Source organism: Bubalus kerabau, unplaced genomic scaffold, assembly GCF_029407905.1.
Source record: "Bubalus kerabau isolate K-KA32 ecotype Philippines breed swamp buffalo unplaced genomic scaffold, PCC_UOA_SB_1v2 scaffold_30, whole genome shotgun sequence".
NCBI classification, from domain to species: Eukaryota; Metazoa; Chordata; class Mammalia; order Artiodactyla; family Bovidae; genus Bubalus; species Bubalus kerabau.
In genome coordinates this window covers 5,036,826-5,048,393 of record NW_026577884.1, presented here as the reverse complement: position 1 = coordinate 5,048,393, position 11,568 = coordinate 5,036,826, and positions in this window count along the sequence as shown.

The following is an 11,568-nucleotide window of genomic DNA, read 5'->3' as shown; positions in this document are numbered from 1 at the left end:
ATTATACTTATACTAATAATTTTCTAACTTTCCTAAGGAACCTGTTTTTAGAAGGTTTAAAGCATCTCGTGCCTCTCATGGTTGAGAGGCTGTGAGCAATCACATGTGGCCGGACAAGCCTTTCAGGCAGGCTAGAGAACCTTCAGAGGAGTTTGTAGGTTAAAACACTCTTGTCACACCCAGGGGTTTTTATCAACTGGAGCTCTAGGTTAACTCCTTCTCCGAAAGAGGTGGTGGGGGACAGCCCCCCGTAAAGTCAGAGGTGTAGGTGAGAGCACAAAGCAGTAAGGTAGGCAGGCTCTGGTGATGGGGGTAGATGCTCGAGGATTTCCAGGGGGACTCCTGAGGCTCGATCCCGCCTTTGCGTATGTCGAGCCTCCTTCCTCATGACCTTTGCCATGGGCGGAGTGCCTCACTCTGGCCCCCAACAGTGAACCTCCTCTCTCAGGAACATTCTTGGCTCCTATCGAGACACCTCTGTGTGTGTAGCTACACACGCAACGTAGGGGCAAAGGGAGCCAGATTCTTTCCGTGGGGTGCTGATGCTTTGTGGCAAAGCACCTGCTTGAGAATCCATCAGCTTACGCTCCCCTCGCCTTGACAGGGGTCTCATTGCTGTAGCCCTTGGCAGTTTGGAAAGAAGAGGACCCTTACCTTTCATAAAGTGGGCCCTTGTCCTAGTTTGAAAGGAAAGGCAAGAGCTGAGCTGAGGCCAATAAGGCGCCAGTCAAGTCTGACATATTCCCGAAGCCTGCTCCTTCATGGAAAATAACGCTGGAATCTAGGAATGTCTCTGCAAGGCTGGCAAAGGGCAGTCAGGAGCCTGCACCCTGCCTCTGGAATTACTGATTTCTGAGCAGATCTGGAGGTCTCCTTTAGGAGAATCTAACTCATTCCTTCCATATTGAGACTTCCAAAAACAGGCCGGTCGGCTGCCTCTTCGTGCCCGAAGGAGGCTTGCTTTTCCTGCCTCCTATGAACCCAGCTTCCCAGGCTCTGGAAAAGCGGATATTGAAGATCTTTTCTCAGGGGTTTTTTCCATGGAGCTGGGGCCGAGACCAGAGACCCAATTGCACAGGGGAAGGAAAACCACATGGACAAGTCTTTGTTCTCCAGGAGACCTCTAAGTGAAACTTACTCTGTCAGGAACGTTCTTGACTCCTATGGAGACACCCCTGTGTGTGAAGCTGCGTACCCAACAAGGGGGCACAGAGAGACAGATTCTCTCTTTGCAGCTTTGAAGCTGTCATTCAAACAACAGCTTGAGAATCCATACAATGCTCTCCCTTACCTCTGAGAGAGTTCTCATTGCTGTAGCCCTTGGCAGTTTTTAGAAATCCGCACCCAAACCCTTCTCCAAGTACGCCTGGGTCCTGGTTTGGATGGCCATGCAATGGCGGAGCTGAGGTCAGTAAGGCACCAGTCAGGTGTCAAACATTCTGGTAGCCTGCTCCTCCAGGGACAGTAAGGCCTCTTTTTCCCTGCAGGAGTCTCGCTTGCCTTGCCTCCTGTGAACTGCGTTTCCCAGCCTGGGCGAAAAGCGGTTCCTGGAGATCTTTTCTAAGGAGTTGTTTCCCCGGAGCTGGGGTGGACCTCGGGGACCAAACTCACAGGGGAAGGAAAAACTACACGGACAAGTCTATGCTCTGTAGGAGACCTTAGTGAATCTCAAGTCTTAGGAACATTCTTGGCTCGTACAGAGACACATCTGTGTGTAAAGCTACACACCGAACATAGGGGCACAGGGAGCCTGATTCTCTCCGTGGGGTGCTGATGCTTTGTGGCAAAGCACCTGTTTGAAAATCCATCCGCTTACGCTTCCCTCGCCTTGACAGAGGTCTCATTGCTGTGTCCCTTGGCAGTTTGGAAAGAAGCAGACCCTTACCCTTCACCAAGTAGGCCCTGATCCTAGTTTGAAAGGAAAGGCAACAGCTGAGCTGAGGCCAGTAAGGCACCCGTCAACTCTGACATATTCCCGATGCCTGCTCCTTCATGGAAAATAGCGCTAGAATCTAGGAATGTCTTTGCAAGGCTGGCAAAGGGCAGTCAGGAACCTCGACCCTGCCTCTGGAATATCTATCTTCTGAGCACATCTAGAGGTCTCCTTCTGGAGAAGCTAACCCATTCCTTGCAAATATAGGCTTCCAAACACAGGCTAGTTGGCTGCCTCTTCTTGCCCGAAGGAGGCTTGCTTTTCCTGCCTCCTATGATCCCTGGTTCCCAGCATGGGGGAAAAGCAGATCTTGGAGATCTTTGCTCAGGGGTTGTTTCCACGGAGCTGAGGTTATGCCCGGAGACCCACACATACAGAGGAAAGCAAAACTACATGAACAAGTCTTTGCTCTCTAAGAGAGCTCTAGTGAACCTCAGTCTTTGACGAACGTTCTTGGTTCCTACAGGGACAACTTATGGGGTCAGAGAGCCTGATTCCCTCTGTGAAGGTTTAACGCTGTCGTTCAGAAAACAGCTTGAGAATCCATACAATTCTCTCCCTTATCTCTGAGAGAGTTCTCATTGCTGTAGCCCTTGGCAGTTTTTAGAAATCCGCACCCAAACCCTTCTCCTAGTAGGCCTGGGTCCTAGTTCAGAGGAACATGCAATGGCGGAGCTGAGGCCAGTAAGGCACCAGTCAGGTCTCACACACTCTTGCAGCCTGCTCCTCCAGGGGCAGTAAGGCCTCTTTTTCTCTGCAGGAGGCTCGCTTGCCTTGCCTTCTGTGACCTGCGTTTCCCAGTCTGGACGAAAAGCAGTTCCTGGAGGTGTTTTCTCAGGGGTTTCTTCCTCGGAGCTGGGGCGAACATCGGGAACCCAACTCACAGGGGAAGGCAAAACCATATGGACAGGTCTATGCTCTGTAGCAGAGCTCTAGTGAACCTCATCTCCCAGGAACATTCTGGGCTCCTATAGAAACACCTCTGTGTTTGAAGCTACACACCCAACATAGGGGCAAATGCAGCCTGATTCTCTCCGTGGGGTACAGATGCTTTGTGGCAAAGCACCTGTTTGAGAATCCATCCGCTTCCACTTCCCTCTCTTTGACAGAGGTCTCTTTGCTGTAGCCTTTGGCAGTTTGGAAAGAAGCAGACCCTTACCCTTCACCAAGTAGGCCCTTGTCCTAGTTTGAACGGAAAGGCGATAGCTGAGCTGAGGCCAGTAAGGCGCCAGTCAAGTCTGACATATTCCTGAAACCTGCTCCTTCATGGAAAATAACGCTAGAATCTAGAAATGTCTTTGCAAGGCTGGTAAAGGACAGTCAGGAACCTCGACCCTGCCTCTGGAATTTCCATCTTCTGAGCAGATCTGGAGGTCTTCTTTTGGAGAAGCTAACCATTCCTTCCAAATAGAGGCTTCCAAACACAGGCTAGTTGGCTGCATCTACTTGCCCGAAGGAGGCTTGCTTGTTCTGCTTCCTGTGAACTCCGCTTCCCGCCTGGGGGAAAAGTGGTTCTTGGAGATCTTTTTTCAGGGGCTATTTCAACGGAGTTGGAGCCGAGCCCGGAGACCCACACGCACAGAGGAAGGCAAAACCACATGGACAAGTCTTTGCTCTGTAGGAGAACTCTAGTTAACCTCAGTATGTGAGGAAAGTCTTGGATTCCACGGGGATACCTCTGTGTGTGGAGCTGCGTACCCAACAAGGGGGCACACAGGGCCTGATTCTCTCTTTGCAGCTTTGAAGCTGTCATTCAAACAACAGCTTAAGAATCCATACAATGCTCTCCCTTACCTCTGAGAGACTTCTCATTGCTGTAACCCTTGGCAGTTTGTACAAATCCGCACCCAAACCCTTCTCCAAGTAGGCCTGGGTCCTGGTTTGGATGGCCATGCAGTGGCGGAGCTGAGGTCAGTAAGGCACCAGTCAGGTGTCACACACTCTGGCAGCGTGCTCCTCCAGGGACAGTAAGGCCTATTTTTCCCTGTGGGAGGCTCGCTTGCCTGGCCTCCTGTGAACTGCGTTTCCCAGCCTGGGCAAACAGCGGTTCCTGGAGATCTTTTCTCAGGGGCTCTATCCCCAGAGCTGGGGTGGACCTCGGGGACCCATCTCACAGGGGAAGGAAAAACCACATGGACAGGTCTATGCTCTGTAGGAGACGTTAGTGTGTCTCATCTCTTAGGAACATTCTTGGCTCGTACAGAGACACCTCTGTGTGTAAAGCTACACACCGAACATAGGGGCACAGGGAGCCTGATTCTCTCCATGGGGTGCTGATGCTTTGTGGCAAAGCACCTGTTTGAGAATCCATCCGCTTACGCTTCCCTCGCCTTGACAGAGGTCTCATTGCTGTGTCTCTTGGCAGTTTGGAAAGAAGCAGACCCTTACCCTTCACCAAGTAGGCCCTGATCCTAGTTTGAAAGGAAAGGCAATAGCTGAGCTGAGGCCAGTGAGGCACCCGTCAACTGTGACATATTCCCGATGCCTGCTCCTTCATGGAAAATATTGCTAGAATCTAGGAATGTCTTTGCAAGGCTGGCAAAGGGCAGTCAGGAACCTCGACCCTGCCTCTGGAATATCTATCTTCTGAGCAGATCTGGAGGTCTCCTTCTGGAGAAGCTAACCCATTCCTTGCAAATAGAGGCTTCCAAACACAGGCCGGTTGGCTGCCTCTTCTTGCCTGAAGGAGGCTTGCTTTTCCTGCCTCCTGTGATCCCTGGTTTCCAGCATGGGGGAAAAGCAGATCTTGGAGATCTTTGCTCAGGGGTTGTTTCCACGGAGCTGGGGTTATGCCCAGAGACCCACACATACAGGGGAAGGCAAAACCACATGAACAAGTCTTTGCTCTCTAAGAGAGCTCTAGTGAGCCTCAGTCTTTGACGAACGTTCTTGGCTCCTATGCGGACACCTCTGTGTGTGAAACTGCGTACCCAACATGGCGGCAGAGAGCCTGATTCTCTCTGTGCAGGTTTAATGCTGTCGTTCAGAAAACAGCTTGAGAATCCATACAATTCTCGCCCTTACCTCTGAGAGAGTTCTCATTGCAGTAGCCCTTGGCAGTTTGTAGAAATCTGCACCTAAACCCTTCTCCAAGTAGGCCTGAGTCCCAGTTCGGAGGAACAAGCAATGGCGGAGCTAAGACCAGTATGGCACCAGTCAGTTTTCACACACTCTGGCAGCCTGCTCCTCCAGGGACAGTAAGGCTTCTTTTTCTCTGCAGGAGGCTCACTTGCCTTACTTCCTGTGAACAGCTTTTCCCAGCCTGGGCGAAAAGCGGTTCCTGGAGATCTTTTCTCAGAGGCTGTTTTCTCGGAGCTGGGGCGGACCTCGGGGACCCAACTCACAGGGGAAGGTGAAACCACATGTACAGGTGAGCACTCTGTAGGAGAGCTCTTGTGAGCCTCATCTCTCAGGAACATTCTTGGCTCCTGTAGAGACACCACTGTGTGTGAATCTACACACCCCACATAGGGGCAAAGGGAGCCTGATTCTCTCCGTGGGGTGCTGATGCTTGGTGGCAAAGAACCTTCCTGATAATCCATCCGCTTATGCTTCCCTCGCATTTACAGAGGTCTCATTGCTGTAGCCCTCGGCAGTTTGGAAAGAAAAAGACCCTTACCCTTCATAAAGTAGGCCTTTGTCCTACTTTGAATGGAAAGGCAATAGCTGAGCTGAGGCCAATAAGGCACCAGTCAAGTCTGACATATTCCCAAAGCCTGCTTCTTCAGGAAGATAACTGTAGAATCTAGGAATGTCTTTGCAAGGTTGGCAAAGGGCAGTCAGGACCCTGCACACTGCCTCTGGAATTACCGACTTCTGAACAGATCTGGAGGTCTCCCTTAGGGGAAGCTAACCCATTCTTCCAAGTAGGGGCTTCCAAACGCAGGCCGCTTGGCTGCCTCTTGCTCTCTGAAGGAGGCCTGCTTTTCCCGCCTCCTATGAACCCCACATCCCAGCCTCTGGGAAAAGCGGATCTTGAAGATCTTTTCTCAGGGGTTGTTTCCACGGAGCTGGGGCCGAGCCTGGAGCCCCAAACGCACAGGGGAAGAAAAACCACATGGACAAGTCTTTGCTCTCTAGGAGAGCTCTAGTGAACCTCACTCTGTCAGGAACGTTCTTGTTTCCTATGGAGACACCCCTGTCTGTGAAGCTGTGTACCGAACATGGAGACACAGAGTCTGATTCTCTCTGTGCAGCTTTGAAGCTGTCGTTCAAACAACAGCTTGAAAATCCATACAGTGCTCTTCCTTCCCCGTGACACAGTTCTCATTGCTATACCCCTTGGCAGTATTTAGAAATCCATACCCAAACCCTTCTCCTAGTAGGCCTGGGTCCTAGTTCGGAGGAACATGCAATGGCGGAGCTGAGGCCAGTAAGGCACCAGTCAGGTCTCACACACTCTGGCAGCCTGATCGTCCAGGGACACTAAGACCTGTTGTGCCTTGCAGGAGGCTCGCTTGCATTACCTCCTGTGAACTGCGTTTGCCAGCCTGGGGGAATAGTGGTCCCTGGAGATCTTTTCTCAGGGGCTCCTTCCCCTGAGCTGGGGCGGACCTTGGGGACCCAACTCACAGGGCAAGGCAAAACCATATGGACAGGTCTATGCTCTGTAGCAGACTTCTAGTGAACCTCATCTCTCAGGAACATTCTTGGCTCCTATAGAGACATTTCTGTGTGTGAAGCTGCGTACCTAACATAGGGGCACAGAGAGCCTGATTCTCTCAGTTTATTTTGACCCTGTCGTTCAGAAAACAGCTTGAGAATCCATAAAATGCTCTCCCTTACCGCTGAGAGAATTCTCACTGCTGTAGCCCTTGGCACTTTGTAGAAATCCGCAGCCAAACGCTTCTCCAAATAGGCCTGGGTCCTAGTTCGGAGGAACAGGTAATGGTGGAACTGAGGCCAGTAAGGCAACAGTCAGGTTTCACACACTCTGGCAGCCTGCTCCTCCAGGGACAGTAAGGCCTCTTTTTCTCTGCAGGAGATTCGCTTGCCTTACTTCCTGTGAACAGCGTTTCCCAGCCTCAGCGAAGCCGTTCCTGGAGATCTTTTCTCAGGGACAGTTTCCCCGGAGGTGTGGTGGACCTCGGGGACCCAACTCACAGGGGAAGGAAAAACCACATGGACAGGTCTATACTCTGTAGGAGAGGTTTAGTGAACCTAATCTCTCAGGAACATTCTTGGCTCATATAGAGACAACTCTGTGTGTGAAGCTACACTCCCAACATGGGGAACAGGGATCTTGGTTCTCTCCGTGGGGTGCTGATGCTTTGTAGCAAAGCACCTGCTTGAGAATCCGTCCTCTTAGGCTTCCCTCACCTTGACAGAGGTCTCATTGCTGTAGCCCTTGGCAGTTTCAAAGAAGAAGACCCTTACACTTCATAAAGTAGGCCCTTGTCCTAGTTTGAATGGAAAGGCAATAGCTGAGCTGAGGCCAATAAGCAGCCAGTCCCCTCTGGCACATTCCCGAACCCTGCTCCTTCATGGAGTATAACTCTAGAATCTTGGAATGTCTTTGCAAGGCTGGCAAAGGGCAGTCAGGAACCAGCACCCTGCCTCTGGAATTACCGACTTCTGAGCAGATCTGGAGGTCTCCTTTAGGAGAAGCTAACCCATTCCTTCCAAATAGAGGCTTCAAAACACAGGCAGGTTGGCGGCCTTTCGTGCCCGAAGGAGGCTTGCTTTTCTCTCCTCCTATGAACCCCAGTTCCCAGCCTCTAGGAAAAGCGGATCTTGAAGATATTTTCTCAGGGGTTGTTTCCACGGAGCTGGGGCCGAGCCCGGGGCCCAAAGGCACAGGGGAAGGCAAGACCACATGGACAGGTCTATGCTCTGTAGCAGACCTCTAGTGAACCTCATCTCTCAGGAGCATTCTTGGCTCCTATAGAGACACCTCTGTGTGTGAAGCTGCGTACCTAACATAGGGGCACAGAGAGCCTGATTCTCTCTGTTCATTTTGACGCTGTCGTTCAGAAAACAGCTTGAGAATCCATAAAATGCTCTCCCTTACCACCGAGAGAATTCTCACTGCTGTAGCCCTTGGCACTTTGTAGAAATCTGCACCCAAACGCTTTTCCAAGTAGGCCTGGGTGCTAGCTCGGATGAACAGGCAATGGCGGAGCTGAGGCCAGTAAGGCAACAGTCAGGTTTCACACACTCTGGCAGCCTGCTCCTCCAGGGACTGTAAGGCCTCTTTTACTCTGCAGGAGATTCGCTTGCCTTACTTCCTGTGAACAGCATTTCCCAGCCTCGGCGAAGCGGTTCCTGGAGATCTTTTCTCAGGGACTGTTTCCCCGGAGGTGTGGCGGACCTCGAGGACCCAACTCACAGGGGAAGGCAAAACCACATTGACAGGTCTATGCTCTGTAGGAGAGGTTTAGTGAACCTAATCTCTCAGGAACATTCTTGGCTCCTATAGAGACAACTCTGTGTGTGAAGCTACACTCCCAACATTGTTGCACAGGGAGCTTGATTCTCTTCGTGGGGTGCTGATGCTTTGTGGCAAAGCACCTGCTTGAGAATCCATCCTCTTAGGCTTCCCTCACCTTGACAGAGGTCTCATTGCTGTAGCCCTTGGCAGTTTGCAAAGAAGAAGACCCTTACCCTTCATAAAGTAGGCCCTTGCCCTAGTTTGAATGGAAAGGCAATAGCTGAGCTGAGGTCAATAAGGAGCCAGTCCCGTCTGACACATTCCCGAAGCCTGCTCCTTCATGGAAAATAACTCTAGAATCTAGGAATATCTTTGCAAGGCTAGCAAAGGGCAGTCAGGAACCAGTACCCTGCCTCTGGAATTACCGACTTCTGAGCAGATCTGGAGGTCTCCTTTAGGAGAAGCTAACCCATTCCTTCCAAATAGAGGCTTCAAAACACAGGCAGGTGGACTGCCTTTTCGTTCCCGATGGAGGCGTGCTTTTCTCTCCTCCTACGAACCCCGATTCCCAGACACTGGGAAAAGTGGATCTTGAAGATATTTTCTCAGGGGTTGTTTCCACGGAGCTGGGGCCGAGCCTGGAGACCCAAAGGCACAGGGGAAGGCAAGACCACATGGACAAGCCTTTGCTCTTTAGTATAGCTCTAATGAACCTCACTCTGTCAGGATCTTTCTTGATTCCTACGGAGACACACCTGTGTGTGAAGCTGCGGCCACAGAGAGCCTGATTACCCCTGTGCAGCGCTGAGTCTGGGCGGCTAAACAACAGCTTGGGAATGCAGCCTGGGGCGCTTCCCTTCCCTCTGACAGAGCTCTCCTTCGGTCCCTAAGCCCTCTGCAAGGAGGCATGGATCATAGGCGCAAAGGGAAAGGAAGAGCGGAGTTGAGGCCAGTAAGGCACCCGCCAGTCACGTCTCCCCCACTTCCGCAGTCTGTTCCTTCCCCTGCGCGAAAGCTAGAAGCTGGGAAGGGCTTGGCGAGGCTCGCCCAGGCAGAGCAGCCTCTAGGCCGGGTTCTGCGATATCGCGCCTGGGTGCAGATCTGGAGCTCCGCCGGAGTGGAAGCTCATTCGGTCCTTCCCAATACAGGCTTGCAAGCACCCGACGGTGGCCTGACTCTATTCTCCCGCGTGCTGGGAGTGGGCTTCCAATCCAGAGCACAGAGCACTGCCTGGAGCTCTCTGCTCAGGGGCTGGGTCCCCTGCGCTGGGACTGTGCTAGGGAGCCCAAAGTCACAGGGGAAGGCCCCAAACCACATGCACATGACTCTGCTCTGGAGCTGAGCTCCGGGGAAGCCCAGTCTGTAAGGCGGTTTCTGAACACAAACGGAGGAACACTCTGGCTGTGGAGCTCCCTCCCCACGACAGGGGCACTGGGACCCTGATTCCCTCCGTTCAGCGCTGAGTCTGGGCTACCAAGCAACAGCTTGGGAATGCAACCTGGGGCATTTCCCTTCCCTCAGACAGAGGTCTCCTTGCGGGAGGCTTTCGCAGTTTGCACACCCCCGTGCCCTAAGCCGTCTGCAAGGAGGCCTGGCTCCTAGGTCCAAAGGGAAGGCAAGAGCGGAGCTGAGGCCAGTCAGGAGCCAGTCATGTCGCCCACACTCCCGCAGCCTGCTCCTTTGCAGGCGCAAACGCTAGAAGCTGGGAAGGGCTTGGCGAGGCTCGCCCAGGCAGAGCAGCCTCTCGACAGGGGCTCTGTTCTGTCGCGCCTGGGCACAGGTCTGCAGCTCCGCCGGTGTGGAAGCTCACTCGGTCCTTTCCAATACAGGCTTGCAAGGACCCGCCGGCAGCCTAACTCATCTCTCCCGCGTGCTGGGACTGGGCATCCAGGCCTGGCACAAAGCACTGCCTGGAGCTCTTTGCTCAGGGGCTGGTTCCCCTACGCTGGGGCTGTGCTAGGGAGCCCAAACGCAAATGTCAAGGCCCCAAAACACATCCACACGTCTCTGCTCTGCAACAGAGCTCCGGGGAAGCCCAGTCTGGCAGGCGCTTTCTGGGCACAAAGGGAGGAACACTCTGGCTGTGGAGCTGCCTCCCCAAGACAGGGGCACTAGGACCCTGATTCCCTCCGTTTACCGCTGAGTCTGCATTGCCAAGCAACAGCTTGGGAACGCAGCCTGGGGCGCTTCCCTTCCCTCGGACAGAGCTCTCCTTGCGGTAGGCCTTGGTAGTTTGCATACAATGGGGCCCTAAGCCCTCTGCAAGTTGGCCTGGCTCCTAGGTCCAAAGGGCAGGCCAGAGCGGAGCTGAGGCTGTCAGGCTCCAGACACATCTCCCATACTCCTACATCCTGCTCCTACCCGGGCGTGAACGCTAGAAGCTGGGAAGGTACCTGGACCGTGCAGGGCCGGGGTGAACGCAGGCAGCGTGGGGCGGGAGTCGGCTTCTGGCGGGGGTGGGGGCGGGCTTCCCAGTTGTGCTCTCCGAGGTGGACACTGAGGCTGAAAACGCGCCGGAAGCGAGGCAGGGGCGGGGCTAACCCTGGCGGCGCGGGGCAGGGGTGGGCTCATGGGGGGGATGGGGAGGGGTTCCCAGTTGCGCTCTCGGGGGTTGCAACTGCGGCTGGGAACTCCCATTCGTCCGCTCCTGGGTCCCCAAGGATCGCCATCCCATGGGTGCAGCGGAGGGCTGCGGACCACAGGTAAGGGAACTGGGACTGCGTGGAGCAGGGAACCAAGTATTCCGCCGTCTGTTGGCACATTCTCGGAGCTCCCCAACCTGGCGGTCGCAGAAAGGCCTTGCCTTTGGGGTCAAGGCCTTTACCGCTCCACCCCTCTGCTGAAAAATCTCAGCGTCTGCGCGGTTCTTCCAAGCAGCCTAGTGTCCGCTGGAAGTCCAAGGGACAGAACACTGAATTCTTGCCGGGTGGCCCAGCCCTGCTTCTGGCACTTTGTAAGCCAGCGTGCCCTTGAGCACCTGCTGGGATGGGAAAGGGAAGGGTCCACGAATTGCACCCTAGAAACTTAGTAGGGTGCATGGATTTCAAACCCTGGTGGCCGCCCAGGCAGCAAAGAAGGGGGGAGGGCACCTTGCTGCCCTTTCATGGCAGAATATGTGGTTGTCCAGCTGCGTGGGCCTTTTCATGAGGACACTGTGCAATAAAAGTTTGGTGTTTTGGAACTGAATAATTAGAACGTGTAAAAGCTTTAAATTATGTGGTGGTGTAATTAAAAAACAAAACAAAACAAAACCAAGCTCCAAGTG